This window comes from Sarcophilus harrisii, chromosome 4, assembly GCF_902635505.1.
Source record: "Sarcophilus harrisii chromosome 4, mSarHar1.11, whole genome shotgun sequence".
Classification (NCBI taxonomy): domain Eukaryota; kingdom Metazoa; phylum Chordata; class Mammalia; order Dasyuromorphia; family Dasyuridae; genus Sarcophilus; species Sarcophilus harrisii.
Window position 1 is genome coordinate 316811167 of NC_045429.1, and position 26383 is coordinate 316837549.

At 36.7% G+C, this 26383-nt stretch overlaps 1 long non-coding RNA gene and 1 pseudogene across 1 annotated transcript; one reads left to right on the forward strand and one right to left on the reverse strand.

The window, feature by feature from the left end:
• Positions 1–9771: 9771 nt before the first annotated feature.
• On the reverse strand, positions 9772–19736 carry LOC116423269. Its single transcript, XR_004233806.1, has 4 exons — positions 19705–19736; positions 12801–13152; positions 11650–11730; positions 9772–11039 (listed from the first exon to the last, which is right to left on the reverse strand). It is a non-coding gene; the product is annotated as an uncharacterized LOC116423269 (long non-coding RNA).
• Positions 19737–22590: 2854 nt separating this feature from the next.
• LOC111720549 lies at positions 22591–23225 on the forward strand (annotated as a pseudogene).
• The last annotated feature ends 3158 nt before the right edge of the window (positions 23226–26383 follow it).

A 26383-nucleotide genomic window follows, 5' to 3' on the forward strand; every position in this document is an offset into this window, starting at 1 on the left:
ATCCTTTTTTTCCTCCATTATGAGGAACAGGCAACCATAATTTCTATCCCAGCCAGCCAATCAAAACACCACATCTGAGCATTTTCCCATGTTTAACATTACTGTGGTTTATCAGATGATGGTGGGGAACTTATTTCCCTGGGGGTAGTTTAAAAATGAAATGGGCCAACATCATCACTGGCATACTTTAGGTATTGCCATCTCTGAAGGCACAGAAAGGGTATAATGACCTGGGCAAGGGAGAAGGAAAGAGAGCTGGAGAGAGGACAAGAATTCATCTTCTTTTTTTTCAAAATTTTAATCAGGATCAATTATGTTATTGGTGTAGGAACTTTCAGGATAGAAATATCCTCTACCTTTGCAAATATCAACTCTTTATAAACTTAGAAAAACTGAGAGGCTATATAGCTAAAAAGTAGGGGGCAAGTCTTTAATGCAAGTATCCTAGATTCTCAGGACAGCCCACTACCACTATGACATGTTGCCTCTAGAATGCTGTTGGAATCCAAAATTTTATAATTTGATTTTTCTGGGGCAAGGGAGAGTATATCTAATGTCTACCTCTGAGAACATTGAATTTCAAGACACTGATTCAAGAGAGGAAAACTGGCTAAATTAATTAGAAAATATTAATCCCATTGCAATGATTCTTCCTGTGTGTTTACCACAAGGCTAAGTATATGTCTGGCTTCACATAAATGTGAATTAATAATCCAATTGGAAACAGGAGAATAATTATTCTTTCTCAGGTTGGCATCATGCCCCAGTGTTACTTACCTATGGATGAACTGTTAATGAAGATTACCTAGAGAACCAAATCTACTTGGAACAAACATATTCCATACTGCCCATTCTCAGGAGATTTGGTGGGACATTTTTTCTCCCTTTTCAAGCATTCGGTCTCTAGATGACTTCTACATCCTGTCCCAAGAGAATCAGCTGCCACTGACACCACTGTGAAAGCACAATCATCCAGGAAAGGAAACTTGTCCAGAATAGAATTTTTGAAGTTTCCTAAAATTTGTTCCCACATCCCTGATTGTCTTAACCCAGGTGCAGTTCCACAGAAACACTATATGTGTTCTCCAGTGATGGAATGCTCTCCTTCTTCATCAGCTCTTTTGGTTTTCTTCAAGTGTCATCTAATATCCCCCTTTCCATAGGAATTCTTTCCTGATTCTTTCTCTTGCTAGTGGATTTCCTCTGTTGATGTTTTCCAATTTATCCTATATATAGCTTATTTGGATACAGTTTTTTTTTTTTTTTTCATGTTGTGTCTTCCAACTCTCCCCATTCAGATGTAAAATCCTTGAGACTAAGTACTGCCAATGATTACTGCAGAAGCTAGCATATTTCAGACCTTTAAAAAATGTTTATTGACTGACAGACCCAACCTCTACCTTTCTTTGATTAACAAAGTAGCTGTGTTTGGTTGAACTTTATCAAATTTCAACAAATAGAGTTCTTTTAGTTCATAAGTCTTCTACAAAGAAGTGGGTGACATTCAAATGAATTAGGTCTGGAAAAGAGGGTCACTTGAGTTTTTATGTGAGAAGTGGGGATCCTATATTTTAAGAAAATTCTTGTCAGCTTCCAATAAAAAGAGGTTGGGCCTCAGTTTCCACATTTATAAAATGATATGATTCAACTAGAACAGAAATATCAAACACAGTACTGAAGTCCATGAGCCTGACATCTTTTAACTAGAAAATCACTAAAATCCCCTTCTGATCTAAGAACCTATGATTTTAATGTCTCTGAGAGGCCCTCAGGGAATTGAAATGAATTAAATTGAATTAATTGAAAGAATTTATAGATATAGAGGTGAGGACATAGAACATTCTTTCCTTGTGGTCATCCAGTACAAAGACACAGAGACAGGACGTAGAGTGCTATATATGAGAGACTGTAAGGAAGTCAGTTTGACCAGAGAATAGCATCTACAAAAAAGATTAAGGAGCTTTGTTTTAGATAGATTGTTCGAGATGCCTATTAAGATGCCTTGTCTAATGGGCAATTGTGATGTAGGCTGGAACTCAGGAAAGAGACAAGGGATAGATGTCTAACTCTAGGGGTCATGTCCATAGCAATGATAATGGGACCCATGAGAGCTGAAGAGGTCACCAAGAGAGAAATTGTTTTTTGGAAGCCATACATCTGATAAATAAAGAGCAAATCTTCCAGAAGAGAATAGCATACAATGGAGACAATTTTCAAACCTCAAACAAGGAACCTGTTACCTCATCTCAGCTCTGGGTGACTAATATAAGCTGGACTTGGAAATATAAAGATGCATCAGATCAAAATTGTGACAATCTATTTTTATAATTAGTATACATGATTTGAAAATCCTTTTTGTTTTAACACAAATCAAGAAAAAGGGGCCCTGGAAAACATCTCATATTAGAAACATATAGACCCCAGGATCTTGCAAGGCCATTAGTGATGAAAGAACCACAGGGGCAGAGTTAGAGGGATTTTACACAAGAGAAACAAAAGTCAGCTGCCAACTATAGCTTCTTATTTTAGCCGTTCCATGGCATACACACTGCTGATGAAGGAGGCAACTTGGTATAGAGATAAGGATGGATTTGAAGTCAGAGAACCTGAGTTTGAAATCCTGAAGCCAGGTTTGAAATTGGCTTCAAATCAATTCAAGCAGATTTATTTTTTAAAAGTGTGTGACTATAGCAAATCACTTGAGATCTCTGACTTCAAATTTGCTCATCTTCAAAATGAGAGGATTGTTATAGGTGGCTCTAAGATTCTTTTTACATCTCTATGATTCTTTGATATTATAAAGACAAATGCAGTCATGCTTCTCTAAACTGAGTCACACTTGCCTACACCTAGTTATAGCTCTGCAATGGACTGTGGAATTCTCAAACTTGATACCAACTTGTCTCACACATACATATACACATACACACATATCCCAGATCTCAATAAGATTCACTCCACTAATGTCATTTTAAATGGTAGCTGGAAAGATAACTGTATAAATATGTATACATATATTGGATTTAACATATATTTTAACATATTTAACATGTATTGGACTACATGCCAGCTAGGGGAAGGGGTGGGGGGAAGGAGGGGAAAAATTGAAACAGAAGGCTTTGCAAGGGTCAGTATTGAAAAATTACCCATCATATGTTTTGTAAATAAGAAGCTTTAACAAAATAAAAATGATAAAATAAAAATAAATGGTAGCTGGAATGACTTTCCACTACCTGTTGAGAAGCAACTGAAATCCAGGTGAGAGTTAAGTTTCCAAAAAAATATGTCAATTAATCCAGCTCAGTCATTCTTTCCCGTAGGCTAGTGTTACTAGAGGAAAGAAACTGTAAGAAGAAAACATAAAAAGGGCATCCCATAATATCCATGCCAGTTCCTTTCAGTAGTTTTACCTAAACGTTGCCATGACAATGTAGACATAAGTCTGTCCTCACTATGAACCGCAATCTTTGACTTGACAGAAAGCACCCATTTGGGATCCAAGGACAGTTAAATAATAGGCCGTGATCACTGAAGCATTTTTTTGTTCAGGTTGAAACCTGATATCACTTGATCACTACAAGAAATTTTAAGAGGTGTTTTTTTTTTCTCCTTCTCTATCCTTCTTTCCTTACCTCCCTCTCTTAACCCCTCCTTACCTGCCACTCTCAACTCCTTCTTATTTCTTTCAGAAGAAAAATAATGAAGGGGTTTGGCCAAGGAAACAGAAAAGTCGGGGAAGGAATCATAGGCAGAAAAGATCTGGAAAAGAAATAAAGTTGACAGCATCAAGTCTGTGCTTAGGATGACCCTCTGCCACAAGGAAGAGAGGAAGTTTATCCCCCTCCCTCAAAGAACCTACAAGCCCCTCAAATTCATGAGCTTGGAATCCTACAGTGCAAGAGACAAAAAGGACTGGGGATATCATTTTGCTCAGTCCCCTCATCTTAAAAAAAAAAAAAAATGAAAATGGAGTCCTTGTTTGTCTTTTGTTTTTGAAGAGAACCCATAAGGATTTGGGTTGTGCGCAAATTTAATTTAAGTAGAATTGTGCAAAGTCATCAGCCTAACTCTCTCTTCCAATCATGGAAGTCCAGTGGCAAGATAAATGGAGTCCTATTCAAGCTATTAGTGAGGGATCTGAACTAGATGGTAGCTTCCTTATGCAAACAAGATCCTGACATTCCCTGGAGCTGTTCAAAGAAAAAAAGAAAACAAAAATAAGCATACTGTGCTTACTATCATAGATAAAAATGACATGAATAGAAAAATAGTAAAATTTTCAGGATTCCCAGAGACTACAATGCACTTTGGAGGGAAAACCCATAATGCAAATTGTTTATTGCTAATAATCAATTTTACATAATGATGAAAACTAATATTTACATAAGACTGCATATGCACCAGGCATCATGCTAATCACTTTACAACCATTCTCTCATTTGATCCTCACAATAGCCCTGGAAACTAGGTGCTATAATTATCCTCATTTTACAGATGAGGAGACCGAGGCAAATGGAGGTTAAGTGATTTCTCTAGAGTCATACAGCCACATTCAAACTCAAGTCTTCCTGACTTCAGGTTTTATATTCTATTCTCTATACAACCTAGTATATATCTAAGAGCCTTTGAGTGAACAGTACACTGGATAACCAGGCACCATACTGCAAAAAAAAGTCTAAAAATTCTGTTTCTCATTCAATCATCCCCAAATTTTTACAACCAGAAAGTAAAAGATTCTTCATTTCCAGGTGCAAGTTAACTTCAGAATCTAAATAATTTTGGATGCAAATCTACACTTCTTCCTCTGAGACTGGAGAGTAAGAAAATTTAACTGAAAAAGTCATCTCACTCACGATCCCTGGGACTGTGTTGGAACATGAGGAGATTGGACTGAATCAAGGATTCTTAAGCTGGGGTCTGCAATTAAAAAAAAATCACAATAATTGTATTCTAGTGTTATTAGTTTCTTTTGTTAACCCATGTATTTTACTTTTTGCATTTAAAAACAACATTCTGACAAAGGGTACTGGGATCTGCCCAGACTCCTGGATCCTCGATACACAAAAACAGGCTAAATTTCTTAGCCTAGTTTTGGTGATCTCCAGGGTCCTTTAGAGTTCTGATACTATATGAATTTATGATCTTCTCTACCAGTATCCACAAAGGGACAAACCGACCAAAAATAAAACAAATTAAAGGGGCAGAGTTACATGGGAGGGGATGTTGGGGTTCACATGCCCCTTGCAGTTGTTATAGTGGTGGGAGGTTGTGCTTAGCCATGCAAACATTCTCTCTCCTGGTCCCACTTATAACCAAGAGCATTCATTTGTGAGATAGCTGCCCAGGGTCAGGGTGCAAGCTGCTGCTATGGAACAGGCCTAAACTAATTGGCCTGTATAGGGATTGAACCCATGACCTTGGCCTCATTAGCACCCCGCTCTAACCAAATGAGCTAACCAATCCTAGACTATTGTCTAATAATGAAGTCCCAGAGAATGACATACCCACCAAGGTTGCCCAGCTTTAAGCAGGAAATAAATCAATTGGAAAAAACGTGCATGGCTCCTCAAGAGACAAAAGTTACCCCCGAACACTTGGGAGCAAATGACCATGGCCACTTTTACAGAATCCCCTTACTGCTTTTTTAAATATCTCTCTCTCTAGTGAACTTGGCAGCTTGCTTCTGCTCCCTGGGTATCAACCAAGATGCATTTTTCTGGCTCCTTGCCTTGTGGATCCACTTATAATATCAAGAAGGGAGAGCTTGCTGGGCTCAGACAGTAAGGAGCCTTAAGGCTAAGTAGGAGAGCATCCTTGCTTAACTAAACACCACAGACAGTCAAGACAGGAAGTCCTGAGCTCTGCATCCCAATCTGGGATTTTCCAAATTGTTTGAAAAAGATTTGCTTTTCTTTATCATAGAATCATGAGTGTAAAATTGAAAGTGACCTTGGACATTGCCCCAGGTTACCTCCACTCATTATACCAATGAGGAACTTGAGTCCCATACAAATTAAGTGACTTTTTTCATGATCCCAGCTTCTATAGGGAAGCTACACGGCACAGTAGATAGAATTGCCGTGTTGGAGTCAGTAAGCCCTGGAGTTCAAATTTGGTATCAGACACTTACTAGCTGTGAGCCTGGGCAAGTTAACTGGGAAATGTTAACCCCATTTTCCTCAGTTTCCATGTCTGTAAAGTGAATTGGAAAAGGAAATGGCAAACTACTTCAGTATCTTCACCAAAAAAAACACTAATGGGTTCACAAGCATCAGTCACAACAGAACAGAAACTCAAAACTCCGCTCCAAATCCATCACTCCTTCAATTTCAGTCTTACTAATAAATTAGACATGATTCTATCACCTATCATCCTCCTTCTTAAACTTGCCCTGAAGCATGGGTCTTAGACTCCCAGGTTACTTCCCAAGTTGTTTATCATCCTGCAAAGACCTTGAGGGCCACACTGAGATTTTGAACCATCTAATTACCTCCTTTCCTCAGCAGAGCTCCTCCAATCAACTGATGACCATGGGCTCATATTCCCTAGTAACCATAATACTCCCTTTCTTTCTTCTCTCCACATCCTAACAACATTATCCTTTCCCAAAATTCCAGAGAACAAACCAACCTCTTCAATATCTTCTTCAGCACTCTCATCCATCTCCATCCTATTAGCCTAATCTCCCTCTCCAGATCTGCTCACCCCATTATTCTCCTCAAGAATTAACAAACTTCCTTTCATTTTAAGCCTTCTGACTCCTGGCATTCATTCAGATCTGGTGTTGCCAGAAAGACATTGCATATCCAGCCATCCGTTCCAAAAGCTGTCCTGCATTTTCTTATCATCAGTCCCCTGTTCCCCATATCCACTTTCTAGAAACTTCTCTCACTCCAAAACCTCTCCCTTCTTTTGGGGCTCACTCTAATCCAAATTAATCACCCAATTAGATCATGGAAATTACTATCTGTTGAGTTTCAGAACATTCTATTTCCTTTCATTTTGAATTTGGTTGCTGGTTCATAGCCTTCCCCTCCAACCCAACTCATGCACTCATACTAAGGAACTTTGATATACATGTTGTTATTCACTCAAATGGCTTTATTTCCCAGTTCCTTAATTTACTCAAATCACATGACCTATATCTCTACCTCACTTCAAATAAACATGGTAGTTAGCCAAACCTTTGACATTGCCTTCACTTATTAGTTTGCTACTTCTATATTTAGGAACTCCAAAATTCCTGATCATAACTTTCCATCATTCCATTTCTTACTATGTTTTACTGTTCCTAATTATTCTTCCTGCTATAATCTTTTCTACTCTCAGTACTTTCCTAAGCTCAACTCTTTTTTTTTTAGAAAGTATATTCATTTTTTATTACATATTACTTCATAAATCATGTTGGGAGAGAAAAATAAGAGCAAAAGGGAAAAAACATGGGAGAGATAACAAAAACAGAAAAAAAGAAGTGAACATAGCATGTGTTGATTTACATTCTGCTTTACCAGTCTCCTTAGTTCTTTTTCTGGATGCAGATGGCATTTTCTGTCCACCAAGCTCAGCTCTTAATGAACCATTCAGCTCTACACTGATCTTTCCTCCCCATCGTTTTGTCCTTTCTACTTTCAAACTTCTCCCCTTTACTCCACCATCTTGGCTCCACCTCTCCCCTTTACCTTCATACTTCCCAGAAGAACTAGAGGAATCTTAATGATTTAGCCACTTCAAATTTATGTTTCCTAATATCACCTGGAATCTCACCCAGGCAAGGCAATCTTCTTGTTATTCAGTTGTGTCTGACTTTTCAAGATCCTGTAGACCTCTGTATAATCCATGGGGTTTTCTTGGCAAAGATACTGGTTACATGAAACCATTCCAAAGTATCCCAAATGTCCACACCCTTCCTTCACTTATTTTAAAGCATTCTGTATGTGTATTTGTCTCCTCTCATGAAATATAAGTAGCTACTTGAAAGTAAAGATTGTTTCATTCTTTTCTTCTGTACCCTCAACCATTAGAAAAGTGCCTGGTACATTGTAGCACTTAAATATTCTTTGATCAATGATTCTCCCTCACTCTTCATTCACAATCCATAATCTGTAATCTATAATTATTTTGTGTAGACTGCAGATGTTATCAGATGAATGAAACAGTCTGGCAGGGCTTGAACTTGAAAGGAAACTCCATCTTTTTTTGTCCATAATGAGCTGCATGTTTTATACCTCATTAAACTAAGATCCCCTTAAGAGCAAGGATTCTTTTTTACTTTTTTTTTTTTTTTTGTATTCCCAGTGCTTGATATCTACAATATATAGCGCCTGGTAAATAGTAGGTAATTAATAAATATGTAAATATGACTGACCCTGGAAATGCAATTTCTTCCCCTTCTAGAATAAGGGAAAACTATCTCTGGAAGTTTATCTCTGGCTACCTACTGGAGGGTAGAATAGAATATTATCCACTACAGCAATTTCAATCTTCTAGGGTGGGATAATAGTCTTGTCTCATGGAATCTGTTTATTTCATTTAGTTCTGTTTATTTCATTCTATTATTCAGCAAGTCTATTATTTTTATGAGGTTCCCTACCTTCTGCCCTAAACTATTTATTCTCATTTTCATTTCCCACCTTGCCCTCTAATTTCTTTTTTTATCTTTTGCTTTTTAATCTATTTATCTCTTACCTCTTCTTTTTATTCTTATAGTTTCTGTAACCAAGTCATCTTTTTTCCCCTTTGAAGTTACTCTGCTTTTAATTGTCATAAAGTTATTTTTCTTCTGGGTTTACCTCTTGGGCTTCTCTTAATCCATAGTATTTTTCATTGTGGTTAGTATTTTCTTCTATTTATTAATATTTTTAGTTTAGATCATGGATTGGGATTTTGTACTCAGGGCAATCCCTTGTAGGATTCTTAGATGGACTGAAAAAGTCCTGCTTATCTCTTTAAAGATAGGGAATTTCCTTTCTATCTTCATATGCTCTGTGCATAGTATATAATATATGTCTGCTGACTCAAATCCATGGTATTTGCATTCAAATACAATCCTGGTAGAAAGCAAATATTTCTGAGTAGAAAGAAGACCACAGAGCCATAGTTTGATACCTGGAAAGAACCCTGGAGATCATTTAATTGAAACCCATTTTACAGATGAGAAAATGGTGGCCCAGAAAAGTAAAGTGACCAAGGCCACTTAGCTGGTGAGAGACAAAACGAAGCTTTGTACCCAGGTTTTCTGATTCTAAATCCAACATGCTAGCCATCAAGAGCAAAGGCTGCTTCGTTTGTTTATATTTTTATCTCTATTGCCCAAGACTCAGAAAAGAAAGTTCTCATCACCAAAATTCTTCCCACTTTTCAAATGGATTAGCATTGAGAATATATATGGTTTTATCAATGGAAATGGAATTAAGGAAGATGTATTAGCATCTGCTTTGGGGCTACACCTGCAGAATCATGGGGTCTTTCAAGTGAAATCTATTCTATAAGCTGTCTTCCCTATTAGAATATGAGTTCCCTGAGACCAGTGAAAGCCTTATCTTTCTATTTTTGTTATTCATTATTTCTTCTCTTTATGATCCCATTTGGGGTCTTTTTGGCAGACTCTGAAATGCTTGCTACTTCCTTCTCCAGCTCATTTTATAGATGAGGAAACTGAAGCAAAAAGAGCAAAAAAAAAAAAAAAAAAAAAAAAGCAAAATCCAGGGTCAGGCAGTTACTAAGTATCTGAGACTGAATTTGAATTTGAGTCTTACTGACTGTAGACCTGGCACTCTATTCACTGGACCACCTAGCTGCCCCCAACATTTAATACAGTTCTTTTAAACAAACTAAGAACTTTTAAGCATCCATATAAGTGCTTCTTAAATACATTTTAAAATCATTATTCATTCACTCATTCATTCCCAGTATGTGCTTAATAACCACTTATAGAACTGAATTAAACCAGAAATATGAAGGTCAGTAACAGCAGAAAAAGGAAGAGAAGGTCTGTGTATCTTCATTGCCACTAGAGAATTTTCAGGGGATAAATTTCTCATCTTGTTTGCATCTCAGTTTGGGAAGGAGAAGAGAAGAATAAAATTAACCACAGCATCAGTATTCAGCTGACATAAGTTCTATGTGAGAGCATATGTATATGTGTGGAGATAGATAGGTGTGTGGGATATGCTAGAGTGAAAGTGGGGGAGATATCAAAGAACAGAAAATATGGTTTCTAAACCTTAGGAATTTATGATCTAACAAGTGGAAAGAAGAAAAATAATAATAAAAATGTGTTGTGTATAAAAACATACAGCATAAATGTTTATGGAAACACATAGCTCATTACACCCAGGCCTTCAAAACCAAAAGCAATTATGAAATCTCAATTTCTTCTGAAAAATGAATCAAGATTTTAAGAAAAGGAAAGTTCTGATTTCTCTTTTCAGGATTATGGTTTTCTGGTTCAAGGTGAGAAGGCAACTTTATCTCCATGTATTCCTCTGCTGTTTAACTGACTACTTCCCACCATCTTACAGTGGAAGGAAGGACGGTCTAACTCTTAGAAAGGCAAAAACCTGCCCAACTTGCTGAACCACAACCCCTGCTGCTCTGTGCAGGGCCCCCTCCTCGACTAACACACCCTATGGGGGGAGTTCTGTTGGAACTGGAAATTTAATTAACAAAATGCTAACATGTAATTTAAGAAGAAGAAAAAAAGTGTTATCACTAAGTTAATAAAGGAAGTATTTTAATTACAGTATTTAACAAGTTATGACCATACCACCAAGCTCTTGTTTGGGAAGGATGGATATACTTCAAGAATCTTAGGAGGAAGATAGAGAAAGAATATGAAAAGGGGAAAAAGGAGTCTGAGTCCACAACTTCTTTCTATGTTTCTATTCATTCCCTCTCAAATCTCGGCTCTTCCAGATTTATGTTGTCCTATAAGCTTATAAACAGTAGAATGTCTCACCTCCCATGACTCAGAGAAGGCTAACTGGATCCTCTCTTTCTTCTTGGCCAGTTGCCCTGCTAAGCTGTGTATATGCACAACCCTGGATAACAAAAACAAAACAAAACACCCAAAAAAGCTACTGTCTGTCTTTAAATTGTTCTCTCTAGTTAAAGGTATCTTCTTCCAGGAATACCATTTTCTGCAATAATTGTCAGTAGCAAATATCAGTATAAGAATATTGTCAAAATATTCAATGCCAATTCCTTTTTTTGAATATTGGGAATGGTGGCTGGGGATTCAAAGTGCCTGATAAAGAAAGTCAGTAATTCCTCCATTTTGCCCTATCCCTCCATTCTGAGCTTGGCTGAGGGGCCACTATATAAAGTTCTCTTTCTTCTTCTTCCTATCTATTCTTCTCTTTTTATTTCCATTTGTGCTCTACAACCCCACCCTAGCCTCAGGGGATATGTGGAAGGTGGTCTAGGGAAAGGGGGACAACAGCCACAACCCAAGCAACGTGTCAAAACAAAGTTGGAAGTTGGTATAAAGGGGAGAATATTGACAACGTAATATATCCATCATTTATGCTTTAGTCTGAACGTATGAGAAGAACTTCTGCTAAAGGATTAGTCCAGATGAAATAATGTCCAGTCAAGAGCTATAACTTATCTATATCTAATCATGATCCAGTAATAATTCCAAAAACTCACTATATCTTCTCTCTTCTATCCCTTGGAATCCCAGATGGCAGATGTTAGTCCCTTTATTACTGACTGCAAGGGATCTGTGACCTGGAGAATAAGAATTAAAGTGACCATGATGAGTTATGACCCTACCTTCTGCCAATACACTCAGTTCTACAGCTTAAGGGACAGTTTAGGGAGAACAACCTGGATATTTAGCTTTTACAAGCTTCCATAAATGGCTAAAAAGAGAGAGAAAGGCCAGTATCCTCATTAGGATTCTTGGCCCCAGATCCCACCTCCCTATTCCCACAGAATGACTGCCCTGATTTAAGAATCCAGGTTCTAAGCTCTCTTGGACCACGACTCATCCCCATTGGTTCCCATTTCCTAGACAGGTCTTTCATCCACAGCCTCAAGCCCAGGGTTTTTCTTCCTCAAGCCTTTCAGAACCCAGAATACTTGTTTTATTCTTGGTGAGAGAACAGTCTAACCCTAGCCTTACAGTCACTCTACTCAGCTCCCCTGTCCTGAAGGACCCTTGGCATTGATTGGGTTAATACTACTGCCTCCAAATCTTTTCCAGCATATCTGAAATAGGAGAGCAGGCTAAAAGTAACTTAAAAGCACCATTCTTATGGTTTGTAGAAGGGGCATCAAAAGAGAAAGAAAGTTGGAGATTCAGCTCTGCCCATGATGGAGGTAGAGAATGAATGGAAGTAGGGTTAGAATTTAGGGAACCCTAACTATTCTTAGTAATGCCTTCAAGGGTGCAAAACACTCTACAAAGGTTATTTCATTGAAACCTCAAAACAACCCTGTAAGGTATAGATACTAGGAGTACTATCATGTTATTATTATTGCTAATTTACAACAAGGAAACTCAGAGATTAAGTCATTTGTCCAAGGTCACATAACCAGAATTTAAACTGAAGGCTTTCTAATCCAAACCCTTACTCTCTCCATTGAGCCACTCTGCTTTTTTAAAGGAGAATGAGGAAAAGGGAGAAGGGAAAGGGGAAGGGCTAAGGAAAGCATTTTTAAAAAAATTCTCAACCTTGATATTGTTTATAGATCCTGGAGAACTAAGAGAAGCTGTAAAATCTGAGTTTGACTCTTTCAAAGTGCTGCTAATTACAGGCAATTATATGAATTACTTAACATTTATGGCTAATTACCATTCAGCCCAATGATTCGTAAGCATTTCATTAATATAGGTCAGATTAACTTTGTTGTAGGTTTTATTTGATTATAGCAATAAACACGAGTCTCGGTCTTCTCTGTTGCTCCAGGAATAGTCGTTTGCTTTTTGTTTTGTTGTTCAGTCATTTCAATTGTGTATGACTTTTGTTATTCCTTTTGTGATTTTCTTGGCAAAGATACTGGAGTGGTTTTGCCATTTCCTTCTTCAGTTCATTTTACAGATGCTTAGTTTCCTTCACACAGCTAGTTTGGTGTCTAAGGCTGGATTTGAACTTGGGAAGAGACGTCCTTCTGATTCTGGGCCTGTCACTCAATCCACTGTGCCACCTGCAAAGATAGATAGATAGATATACATACATACATATATACATACACACATACATATACATATATACATGCATATATATACTTGTCACCTTTGTTTCTTTCCATCTTTCATACTTTTGGAAATCTTCCTTAAATTTCTATTCAAGTATCTCAGACTTTTGTTCTACATAGCTAAACGGTCTCACTATGATTTGTTTCAAGTCTTACTTCTGATGCTGGACAAGTCACTTAACCTCTCAGGGTCCTCCCCTACCCAAAAAGGAAAAAAAACTATCAAAGACTTTAGATTATTGAGCAAGTAATTATTGATCTGCATAGATTATGAAAAGGCAGCCAGGTGGTGCAGTAGATAGAGTTCAGAGTTTGGAGTCAGGAAGATTCACCTTCCTCAGTTCAAATATGGCCTCAGACAATTACTGTGTGATTCTGGGCAAATCACTAAACCTTGTTGCCTCAGTTTCCTCATTTGTAAAGCTAGAATAAGCTAGAAAAGAAAATAGCCAACCAGTCTGTTATCTTTGCAAAGAAAACTTCAAACGCGGTCACCAAGAATTAGATATGAATGAACAAAAATATGTAAAGAAAGTTTCCTCACTGAGAGTTCCATCCATAGGTGGAGTCCCATCTGCCCACTTTCTCCTAAAAAACAGTCATCTACTTACTTACATGAATGCTCTTTTGAGGTTGACAAAGGAGAGGAATATAGAAATGATTTCAGCATATCAAAATGATAAGGTAAAGTGAGTGTAGAATTATAGAGTCAGAATGAGAAGAAACTTTAGCCTTACAGAATAGTGGAAAGGCATCCCATGTGGAGTAAGAAAATCTCAGTTCCAGTTTCGGCTCTAATATAAACTACTGTGTGACTTCCAAAAAATCATTTTTTTAAATCTATGGGCTTATTTGCAAAATGGAAATATAGGACTAAATGATTTCTATAATCTCTTCTAACTCTGTATACTAGGATCTCATAAGATACCAGGCACAATCTCTTACCTAGGACACACACAGTAGATTTGAGTTATTTGTTCCAGAGACACCACTAATGGTTAAAAATCCCTTCCTAACATTGAAGAATTTTTAGAAAATTCAGGGTAAAGCTCAGAGGAGCAGAGGACTGAGAAATTGGAAAGAATAGGAACTCGAAGACCAACTGCTTCCTAGATTGACAGTAAAATAGAAAAAAGATAAAGATCTCTGAAACTAGATCATATGTTCTACATTTGTGATATCTTCAGGATGTAATGCATACTCTAGACTTGGAGTGAGAAAGGCATGAGTTCACATCCTGCCTCAAATATGTACTTAGCTATGATTTACCTTGGGTAAGTCAATTAAATTCTCTCAGCCTCAGTTTCTTCATCTATAAAAGGGGAATAATAATAATAGCTCTTGCTTGTCTGTGTTGTTGTTCACAATTAAATGAGAAACAATATAAAGCACTTTGCAAACCTTTAATCTCTCTTATATATTTATTTCTGTTATATATATATATATATATATATATATATATATATATATGTAGTGATGATCTCAACACTGCCCTCAGCCCCAACACACCACCATTATCTTGGGATGCTACTATTCATCTAGAGTCATGTGAAAATGCAATCATGTTCCTAGAAATACAGATCTATGGCCCACCTCCTGAATCTGAATCTAGGGTCCATAGATCTAATGGATAGATTTTAAGGAACCCATGAACTTGGATGGGGGGGGAAAAGATTTTAATTCTCATTAGCTTTTAACCTTTAATTTCCAACATTTCCTTTAATTATGAATGCAGACAAAAAGCATTTCATTCTGAGAAGGTCCATAAGCTTCACCAGACTGTCAAAGGGGTCTATGATATAGAAAAGGTTAAGCATCCCTGCCCTATCCTTAGTACTTAAGGCAACACCCACACTAATACCAAGCTCTATCATCACAGAGCTGTGAAAGGTAAAGCAAATGGCTAGCATCTATGGCCAACAAATTTACACATCCTGCTCCTTTAATCTTAATGATTTAGACTAAGTATCTCCTGGAATAAAAGCCCCCTTTCCTTTTTCTTCTCCCTATCTCAAATAGAGTTCAACTCTTAACAACTCTCAAATTTTTTTTCTCTTCTGTTCTTCCTTTACATTATTCCACTCTTGAGATCTGTAACCTTCATTCATCTATTCATAAACTTCTTTTCAAGATTATGGAAAGAAAGAAATACTAATGCACTATTGCTGGAACTGTGAATTATGCTGAGAAAGTTCTATCTGCTCCCTTTGTCCTAGACTACCCACTAACAGACATATTCAAGGAGGTCAAAGATAGACTTCTGTCTCTTTCGCTGTGCTTCTCTCTCTCTCTGTCTCTGTCTGTCTCTATCTCTATCTCTTTGTGTTATTGTGACTGTCTCTCTGTCTCTGTCTCTGTGTGTCTTTGTCTCTGTGTCTCTGTCTCTCTCTCTCTCTGTCTCTCTCTCTCTCTGTCTCTCTCTCTCTCTGTCTCTCTCTCTCTCTCTCTCTCTCTGTCTCTCTCTCTCTCTCTCCCCTTTTTTATCTTTCACCTTCAGTTTTTCCCTAGCTGTTGATTATTTCCCTATTGCCTGCAAACATGTTCAAGGTCTACCTCAAACTTAAACAAAACAAAATAAAATAAAATAAAAACCTCTCACCTGACCCTGCCATCCCCTTAAGCTATTTACTATTTCTCTCCTCCCTTTCACTGCTTTCCTTCCCACACCTTTCAATCATCTATACTCATTGTCTCACACAGCTTCACTACCCACTCACTTCTCAATCTACCTCTCAATTCTTTGCAATCTACTTCCAACCCTAATAATTCAGTTGAAGTTATTTTCTTTTTGGTGACCAGAGATTTATTAATTGATAAGTTCAATTCCAATTTTCTCAGGCCTCATACTTCTTAAACTCTTTGCAGTTTCTGATACTATTTACCATAAGCTCCTCCTGGGTAGTATCTTTTTTGTCTCCCATGACACTGTTCCTTCCTGGTTCTTCTTGTACCTGTCTAACCACTTCTCAGCTTTTCCTGCTTGGTCATCAATATATCCTACGACTTTATGTAGTTGTTCCCCAGGATTCTATCTTGGACAGAGGTCCAAAGTCCAAGGTCCTTGTCTTCCTATGTGTTTTCTTAGAGATCAACTACCTTGGGTTCAAGAATCACCTTAATGCTGATAGCTCCTAAATCCATATGGCGACCCAACTCTCTCTCCAAAACACCAGTCATACACTATCAACTGCCTATTGATATTCATTCCTTGGTATTCAATAAAAATCTCAAACTTCAAATCAGAACTGGATTAAAATTCCAATTACTCCAAATTTCCTCATTTTCATCAGACACCTATATGTCACTTTTCTCCATATCCAAACAGTTGCTGAACTTTGTTGATTTTATTTCCACATTATCTCTCATACTGTTCCCCTCTTTTTCTTCACATGGCATCATTTCTTGTCAGATTTGCAAGAGCCTCCCTATTATGTCTAAGCTTCCAGTTCTTCACCTCTCTAATCTCTTCTTCATATATATGCAAAACATAAAATAAACAAATCTTCCTAAAGTACATGTCTTACCACATCATTCTCCTGACTGAAAAAAGAACTGTGAGTGACTCACTAATGCCAACATGATAAAATGAAAACTCTTCAGCCTGCCATTAAGGGAACCATGATCTGGTTCCCTTTATCTTTCCAACTTTATTTCAACACACTAACCCCCCCCCATCTTTCCCCGATTTTATATTCCAGTCAGAAATTGATACTCCATCCCCACCATCTGTGAATTTTAACAAACTATCTCCCCCACTTCCAGTTAGTGTCTAGAAAACAGACTTCATTTCCACCTCACAATCTCTTTTTTATCCTTCAAAGTTCACCTCAGGTGTCACCTTATCTGGGAATCCTTTCTTGATCCCCTGGCTCCTAGTTTTTTTTCCCTTCCTCAATTTCCCTCATTTTATATTGAGCATAGGATCCTTGTATCCTTAGTACTTGGCACATAATAGATATTCAATAAATATTTGATGTATTCAATTGCTCATTTGTTGAATGGTTCTTATTGGAAGGAGGACTGAAACACGTGAGCAAGGATGAACAACAAACTTCTAAGACTGAGGTTAGACTGTGCACCAGGACCAAAAAACAAAAAAACAAAAATCAATATTTTTTTTGTTTTAGCTGTTCATGCAGCTGAGATATTATTACCTCGGTTTCCTTTCCCAGCCCCCACACTGACTTCTTAACCCATCTTCCCAGTGCTATACTGAACTTAGTGGCCAATCGTGATTGTATGATTTTAAAAAAAAATTAAAAATTGGGAAAGATAAGGTTGAAGAAAAGAAAGAGATAAGGTTGAATAAGGAAACAAACTACCACAGAATTAGGAAATTAAAGCATTGGCAGATATCTTGGACATTCTCTGTTCCAACTACAACTGAACTAAATAATCACATCTATAATACATCCCAGAAATGATTAACCAGCCCGCACTTTAAGAACTCTAGTGATAGGAAATTCAGCGCCACCAAAGTAATCCATTCTACATTAAAGCAAGGCATTTGAGAGATAAGCCCCATTAGCTGAAGAGATGGCAATGGGCAGCTACTTTATGGTGACACCATTGAAATTTTTTTAAAATAGCTATATAAAGCAAAGTCATTGATTCTCCATTATCTAAACCAAAGACTTATCATCTATCATTCCTTCTTATTACATGATCAAAAGATAGCAGAAAGTTCTTCTGAAATCCATTGTTTTCAGAAAAACCACATCCACTTCAGAAAGGGAAAAGAAGTGCTCCATGATCCAACTGTCTCTTTCTCCACAGAATCCTCCCCCAAACAGGAAGAATGCAGAAAATATTCCTTGCTCAGATCTCAACCTGTCATGTGGCTTGGCAGGAGGTAAGTTAGCAAACTGGTGAGTATCATATAACATGGTCTTGGCACCTCGCCCCATGCAGTACCCTGACAAAGCAAACACCAGAACACCAGGCTCATTCCTTACTACTAGGACTGCCAACAGACCATCCCCTGCTCAGATCACTTACAAAGTGGGGAGATAGTAAGGGACTTATTTTAAAATGTCATTCCAAAGAGTCTCAACCATTATTTATGGTTTAACATTTCCTAACTGAGATGCTTTAAAATCCCTGTGATAAAACTTTGACTCCCAAGGAACATGCACATTCTGCTATCTACAATTCTAGTTTGTAAATGACAAAACTAGAACACAAAAAAATTAATTACCCAATCAAAGGTCACTCAATAAGACAATAACAAAAATAAATAAAGATGACATCCTTCACTGCCACTAAGAACATCATCAGTCATCTTGACCTATGTCTTGCCACTGGACTATGAATAACTCTGGAGGAGAGAGGGAGGCTGATGACCCTGAACTTAAATCTTTATTTAAATGCCTCACTTCAATCTAATTCACTTGCAAGTCAAAACATCACTTTCCTGATGTCATTGGTCCTCTTGGAGAATGAAGGATGAACCAAAAAAACCAAAGTTATGCTATAACTCTGCTACCTCCATCCATTACTTAATCTGAGATTTTCAGCCATTTCCCAGTCCAGACCAAAGAGACTTTATCTACTAGTATTCCTTTTTCCTTTCTCATTTGCACAGAAGAGTGTTACAAACAGTAATTATTCATCCATCAATCAGCAAGTATTTATTACGTGCTTACTATGTGTCAGCACTGCAATACAAAAAAAAAGTTAAAAACAGTCTTTGCAGGTCACCTTTGATTGGGAGAGATAGTATACAAATAAGCAGGTAAAGTCAAAATTTATTTGTAGTAAATGGAATGTAATACCTGAAGGAAAGCACTAGCAAAGACAGGGACAGGAAATAGGCCTCTTGCAGAAGGAAAGATTTAACTGAATTTGAAGAAAGTCAAGGAAGCCATAAGAAAGGAAAACATTCCAGTCAGTGAAAACTCAAGAAATGAAAAAAATGAGGATGAGGAAGTAAATAAGCATTTATATAGGTATTTATATAGCTCCTACAATGTGCCAGGTATGTGTGCTAAGTGCTTTATAAGTATCATCTTACTCTGATATTATTATCCTCATTTTACTGTTAGGGAAACTGAGGCAACGACGTTAAATGGATCATCCAGGGCCATACAGTAAGTATCTGAGATAGGATTTGAACTCAGATATTTCTGACTACAAGTCAACTGCTCTATCCACTATGTCACTCATGTCTAAGTATCAACTTTGGAGAAAAGAAAGAAGTCTAGTGTCTCTAAGATGAATAGAATAGTACATGGCCAATGCAATATTATTGTTCTCTAAGAAATGATGAACAAACTAATTTCAGAAAAGCCTGGAAAGACTTACATGAATCAATGCTAAATGAAGTGAACAGAACCAAAAGAACATGGCACATAGTAACAAGATTATGTGATGATCAATTGTGATAGATTTGGTTCTTTTCAACAATGAGGTGATTCCAATAGGCTTGTAATAGAAAGTGCCATCCCTATCCAGAGAGAAAACTATGGAAACTGAAAGTAAATCAAAGCATAGTATTTTCACCTTTTGTTGCTGTTGTTGTTTGTCTGTTTATGGTTTTCCCTCTTTCTTGTGCTTTTTTCCCCTTTTGAGTTGATTTTTTTTTGTACAGCATGACAAATATGGAATTATTTTTAGAAGAATTGCACATGTTTAACCTAAAAAAAAAAGGAAAGAAAAAAGAAAAGTACATGGTCAAGTGTAAGAAGATTGGAAAGATAGAAAGGTGCCAAGGGATAAAATGCTTTAAAAGACAAACAGGATTTTATATTTAATTCTGGAGGCAACAGGGAGTTCCTGGATTTTACTGAGTAAGAAGAGAGTGACATGGTCAGACTTGCACTTTAGGAAGATCAATTTGGCAACAGAATGGCAGATGGACTAGGGTGGGGAGATTCCTAAGGCTCATAAACTCTCAAGTCTTAAGGCAGGAAGAGCCCTAAATAATCATCTTATTCAACCTTATTGGAAAAAAAAAATAGATAATCTTTCTTTAGGTTAAGGAACTGCTTAAGGTCCTACAAACTGTTTTTTTTTTTTATTTTGTTTTTAGATCACACTTAATTGTAAGAAAGCCAGAATTCAAACTGAAGTCCATTGCTCTTTCCACTATGCCATGTTTACTATCCTTCATAAATCTCTTGATATTGTTGCTCTTCAGTTTTTCTGATTGAACTCTTCATGACTCCATTTGAGATTTTCTTGGCAAAAGTACTGGAATGGTTTGCCATTTCCTTCTACAACTCATTTTACAAATGAAGAAACTGAGTTAAAAGTGTCTAAAACTGGGCTGGAACTTAGGTCCTCCAGACTTTCCAAGCCCAGCACTCTGTTCACTGCATCACCTAATCAGAAAATCTTTCAACACAGACTAAACTTTAGAGTTAGTATATCTGTGGCTTCTGTCCAAAGAAATAGCACCAGAGTAGGTACTAGCTTTCTATGAGACCTGAGAGTTGTTTTTAACCTTTCTTTATCTCAGCTAGCTCATCTGCAAATGGCAGTGACTGTACTTACTGACTTTCTAAGGCAAAATCTCTTTAGGATTCTGTCTTTCCCTCTTCTTTTTCGATTTCGGATAATTCTAATCTTCATTTATCTCCTTTGAAAAGAGTATTTTCAGATATTGCTGGGCACTTTGGTGGATTCCAATAAATAGATCAGAATATATTTCAAGAGGATCATTCCAAAGGGAGATAATTCCCATAATTGCTTCAGCTCATATTGCTATATAAACCACATGGACATGTGGACACTGGCAAAAGACATAATCCAACCTCCATCAGTTATCTCCCAACTGTGTAGCCTAGGTTATAATAAGGTCAGGGATTAGATGGCCCAATGGATAGAAGTTTGGACCTGAAGCCAGGAAGACCTGAGTTCAAATCTGCCTTCAGACACACCCTGGGCTAGTCTGCCTCAATTTCCTCATCTGTAAAATGGACATAATAATATCACCTAGTTGTGAGGATCAAATAATATTTGTAAACTACTTTGCAAACCTTAATTATTAATATTATATTATTACTTTGTAATCATTATATTAATATGTCATATATAACATTATATTATATTAATATTATATGTTAATGTAGCATGTTATAACAAACAATAATATTATAATTATATACTATATTAATATTATTGATGTTAAATGGACAAGTGGATAGAGATATATGTGTATACATATAGATAGATGTAGATATCCAGAGATTAAGTGGCTCACCCAGTAAGTATCTGCTGTAGTATTTGAACTCAGATATTTCTGACTACAGGTCTGCTGCTCTATCCACTATGTCACTCAAATGTCTAAGTGTCAACTTTGGAGAAAAGAAAGAAGTCTAGTATTTGCTTATTTCTGTAAAATCACTTCTCTCTTACTATATATAGCATTTAGGCAGTATATTTTTATCCATTGAACTCTGTAGAGAATTTATGGGAAAATATGAAGAATTTAATAGGATAGAGTCATGGAGAGAGTACCCATATCAAGGGAAATATGGCACTCTCAAAATGTCAAAGTAAATTATTAAAGTCATTTTTTTTTCAATTCTCATGAGATAAAGAAAAGAAAGAATCTGTTTTGTGGACAGAGGCAATTGGAAAGATCACTGGTCTTGAGGTCTTGAGAACCATATATGAGTTCTGGTCCTAGTTAAAGTAGAATTTTAAAGCCTTAACTTTAAGCAAAGTAGAATTGACAGGTCTTAATGTTCTGGCTGAAATAACCAGACTGATAATTTAAGCCACTAGTTAGAGAGTCAAGATTCATTGCTTACATGTCAATAGTAGAATATGAAGATATCCTAAACATATTACAGATATAAAAACTTCCTATTCTAATGATTTTAATCTTTGATTTGCCACATTTTTATCCTTATATATCCTTTATACCTTACTGATTTGTTAAAATGAACGTCATCAATATATGTTGAGTAGCAACTATAATACAGAGTATATAGTTATAAAGGTAACTGTTTAGAATTCTGCAGAAGTTTCTTGGAAAGGTATAGAAACTCTCAGGCTTGGGATTCTTGGCTGTTAAGGGAAAATCCATTCCAGCCTATGATTGTCCTGCAATTATTGATTAATAACTTATATTTCAATAAATTAATATAATATATAATTAATATATCTAAATCATTTTTCATATAGCTTCATGAAATACTCTATTAAAGCAAATGCTAAATGAAATGATTTATTTCTTGCCAGTATTGCCATTAGTAGATCATCCCTTGTAGATTTTATCCACCCATATATAAGAAAGAGTGGCTCTTTATTTGTTTCAACACAATTCAATCATAAATTAGCTACATGATCTTAGATAAGTCCCTTAACTTTCTATTTCTTTATGTGTAAAAAAAAACCAGGAAAATCATACTTGTATACCACAGCTCACAGGACAGGCCCCTGGACCAAGCTGGGCTATGGCCAAGGCAATGATGTCAATGAATCATGTGGCTAGGCTCTTGCCTTATTCAGACAAGAATAAGTATGGATTCCCCAAAATCTTCATCCTCCTTCTGAAGAGCTATATAGGAAAATATGGGAACTAGTATAGCTAGTTCAGAGATCTTCCAATGCAATGTTACACATGGGTGTAGACATTAGCATTTCCTTAGGCATCCCAGACTTCAGGGGACCATAGAGGAATGGAGCCTGTCACTCCAATGATACAACATTTTGAGAGCACCTGGTCTCCTAACACCCACATGGCACTATTATAACTGGAGTTGGTGGGCGTCCTGAAGTTCCTGGTAAGCCAGAATATAGATGAGTCATATGTGCTCTCTCGTTTCCCTAGGGACAAACTGGCTAAGCTCCCTGGGAAAATGTTCTTGAAAGCGTATTCCTAGTATAAGATGCAATTCGTTCATGATAGAGTGGTGGGCAGCAAAGCCCTCAAGGCAACTATAGCAAAAATTGGAGGTCACTGTCCCTGTAGGAGGCAGCTGGTGGCCTGGACTGGGAAGATGCTCTGCCCAGTTGGGACCTTGACCTTGGGGATACAGACTTATCCATCACTTGCACACATCATTAGATAATTTACTTCTGTTCACAAAGAAGGTTCCCAAACATGACCTCCAAGCTGGCCTTCAAATCCATGATTAAGTCAGTGATGTTACAGCCAAGCTCATGAAACATCTAGGCCTGGGGATCTGTGAGTTGCAAGAGGATCTGTGAGTTGCAAGACTCCCTTTAATGGAACAGGTTCCATCCTAGGGTCCCCTGTTCATGCAGGTAAAAATTTGATTCCTTGGCCCTTCTACTCCCTCCTACAAAAACAAGGCAGAGATCTCATCCTAGAACAAGGGTACATGGCTTAAAAATGGCAAAAGGGACCTGCCACCAGCTCAGCGACTGCCTACAAAAGTAAAGGTAGAGCTAACATGGTCTTATGTTGCTGGAACTAACCTAAGCCTTAGTTCCCCTCACTGTACAAAAAAGAGAGCCCATTCAGAGACATCTCTAGGTCTTTCCAACTTTAAATCTGGAATAACATAGTATAAGGAATACTGGATTTAGGATTAGAGGGCTTGGTTTGAAATCCCAGCCCTAACCTGTATGTGCACGAATGTTTGTGGCAGCCCTTTTTGTAGTGGCTAAAAACTGGAAACTGAATGGATGTCCATCAGTTGGAGAATGGCTGAATAAATTGTGGTATATGAATATTATGGAATATTACTGTTCTGTAAGAAATGACCAACAGGATGATTTCAGAAAGGCCTGGAGAGACTTACATGAACTGATGCTGAGTGAAATGAGCAGGACCAGGAGATCATTATATACTTCAACAACAATACTATATGATGACCAGTTCTGATGGACCAGGCCATCCTCAGCAACGAGATCAACCAAATCATTTCTAATGGAGCAGTAATGAACTGAACTAGCTATACACAGAAAAAGAACTCTGGGAGATGACTAAAAACCATTACATTGAATTCCCAATCCCTATATTTATGCACACCTGCATTTTTAATTTCCTTCACAAGCTAATTGTACAATATTTCAGAGTCTGATTCTTTTTGTACAGCAAAATAACGTTTTGGTCATGTATACTTATTGTGTATCTAATTTATATTTTAATATATTTAATATCTACTGATCATCCTGCCATCTAGGGGAGGGGGTGGGGGGGTAAGGGTAAAAAATTGGAACAAGAGGTTTGGCAATTGATAATGCTGTAAAGTTACCCATGCATATATCCTGTAAATAAAAGGCTATTAAATAAAAATAAATAAATAAATAAACTGGGGAAAAAAAAAAAAAAAAAAAAAAGAAATCCCAGCCCTACCATTCATTACCTACATGACTTTGGAAAAGTCACAGCCTCTCTTGGACTTAGAGTATCCTCATTTTCAAAATGAAATTGGCCTAACCCATTCGGCTCCCATAATGTGTGATCTGACTCCTACTCCTACTCCTACTCCGACTCCAACTGCTACTCCTAGGAGTAGGAAAGTCTCAGTGTCTTGTTTTATTTTTTAATATCAGATTAATTAACTTTCCTTTTTAAAGGGGGCTAGTTAGTAGAAAGAACTATATATAAATTTAGTATTTCAGTTATTGTTATTAAGCATTCTACAATTTACAAATTAATTTCTGGGTGTAATCCAAAGCATGTATAGAGAGTAGACTGGATCTGACAGCTTTTTTTGGTATACCCAGGCACACTAGCCCCATGTTGTATACATGTACATAATGAACTGAGATAACTCAGATATATCTTGAGTCATCTTACTGATGGCAACTATAAGATGTATAATTAGAGATAATCTCCAGAAGAGCCACATTTTCTCCTGTGATATATAAAGAACTTTTTTTAATTTTTTTTATTTTTTAACACTTTGTTCTCAGATTTCCAGAATAAAGTGCTACAAGGGTCCGAGGTAGGGAGAAAAGAGTGCTTTCACCTGCTCCTACTTTCATCCAGCAGCAAAAAAAAAAAAGTCAAATTATAAGAAAAGCACACCCTGTGCTTACTTACACAAGACTAATAGGATACTCACAACAGCCTAGCTAGACCACAGTACCACCTAGATCTCAAGATTCTTGTGAGCATCAGACAATATAATGTTTGCTTTGCAAACTTTTAAGCATTATACAACTGTTCATTATTAGTAGTAGTATTTATAAGGGCAACTTATATATATAATATTTATAATGGCATATCCAGAGACCCTCCTTGAGCCTATAATATCACTTCTCTCCTACTATGTATTGAGAATGGTACATTTTTACACTTTAAATTGTATGGAGAATTTAAGGGAAAAACATGAAAAATTCAGTAGAATTGGAAAATATGGGAGTTGTACCCCCGTCAAGGGACTATGGCAACTTTAAGATGCCAAAGTATATCTATATTTGTATGTATGTATGTGTGTGTGTGTGTGTGTGTGTGTGTATATATATATATATATACACATATATATGGAGAGAGAGAAGTATATTTTTGTATGTATGTATATATAGTACATATGTAGTATGTCTACATATAGTATATTACATACTTTACCATATGTATACTATCTATATATCATATCACACTATAGTATGTTATACATGATGTGATAGCATATGATATATGTTGTGCTGTAGTGTATTATATCATTTACCATATCATGTCATATCTTATCATATATAATCCCTGTTCCAAAGCCCTGAAGAGTTTCAAAAGAAATGGGCAAAAGCTGGAACTTTCCTTTTATTAATTCCATCCTACTTCTCACAAGGAGCAAAACCTTCATCTCCACCAATAAGGACAGGGGCTTAAATCACTCAATGGGCTTTGGGACAGGGCCTCTATTCAATAATATATTATAAAAGTTTATATATATATACATATATTATATATAATTCATATATATGTACACAACTTGCCTAAATTTAACCATAAATAGCCTTAGAACTAAGACTTGAAACTAAGTCTTCCGATATCAAGGCCAATGCTCTTTCTAAGGCAGAAAGGGTAACATTTTCATCATAAACCCAAAAATGATCTTTAAAGATTCACTTTAGTGAATAATCATAATCACAACATTCAAACAGCATCATAAGATTTATAGAGTAATTTACATATTCAATCTTATTTATTCCTATAACAATCCCATAGTATTAAGTACTAGAGATCTTTTATCCATTTTATAGATATTGAAAATTAAAATGGAAAGAATTTACCCATAGTCACACATTTTCTAAG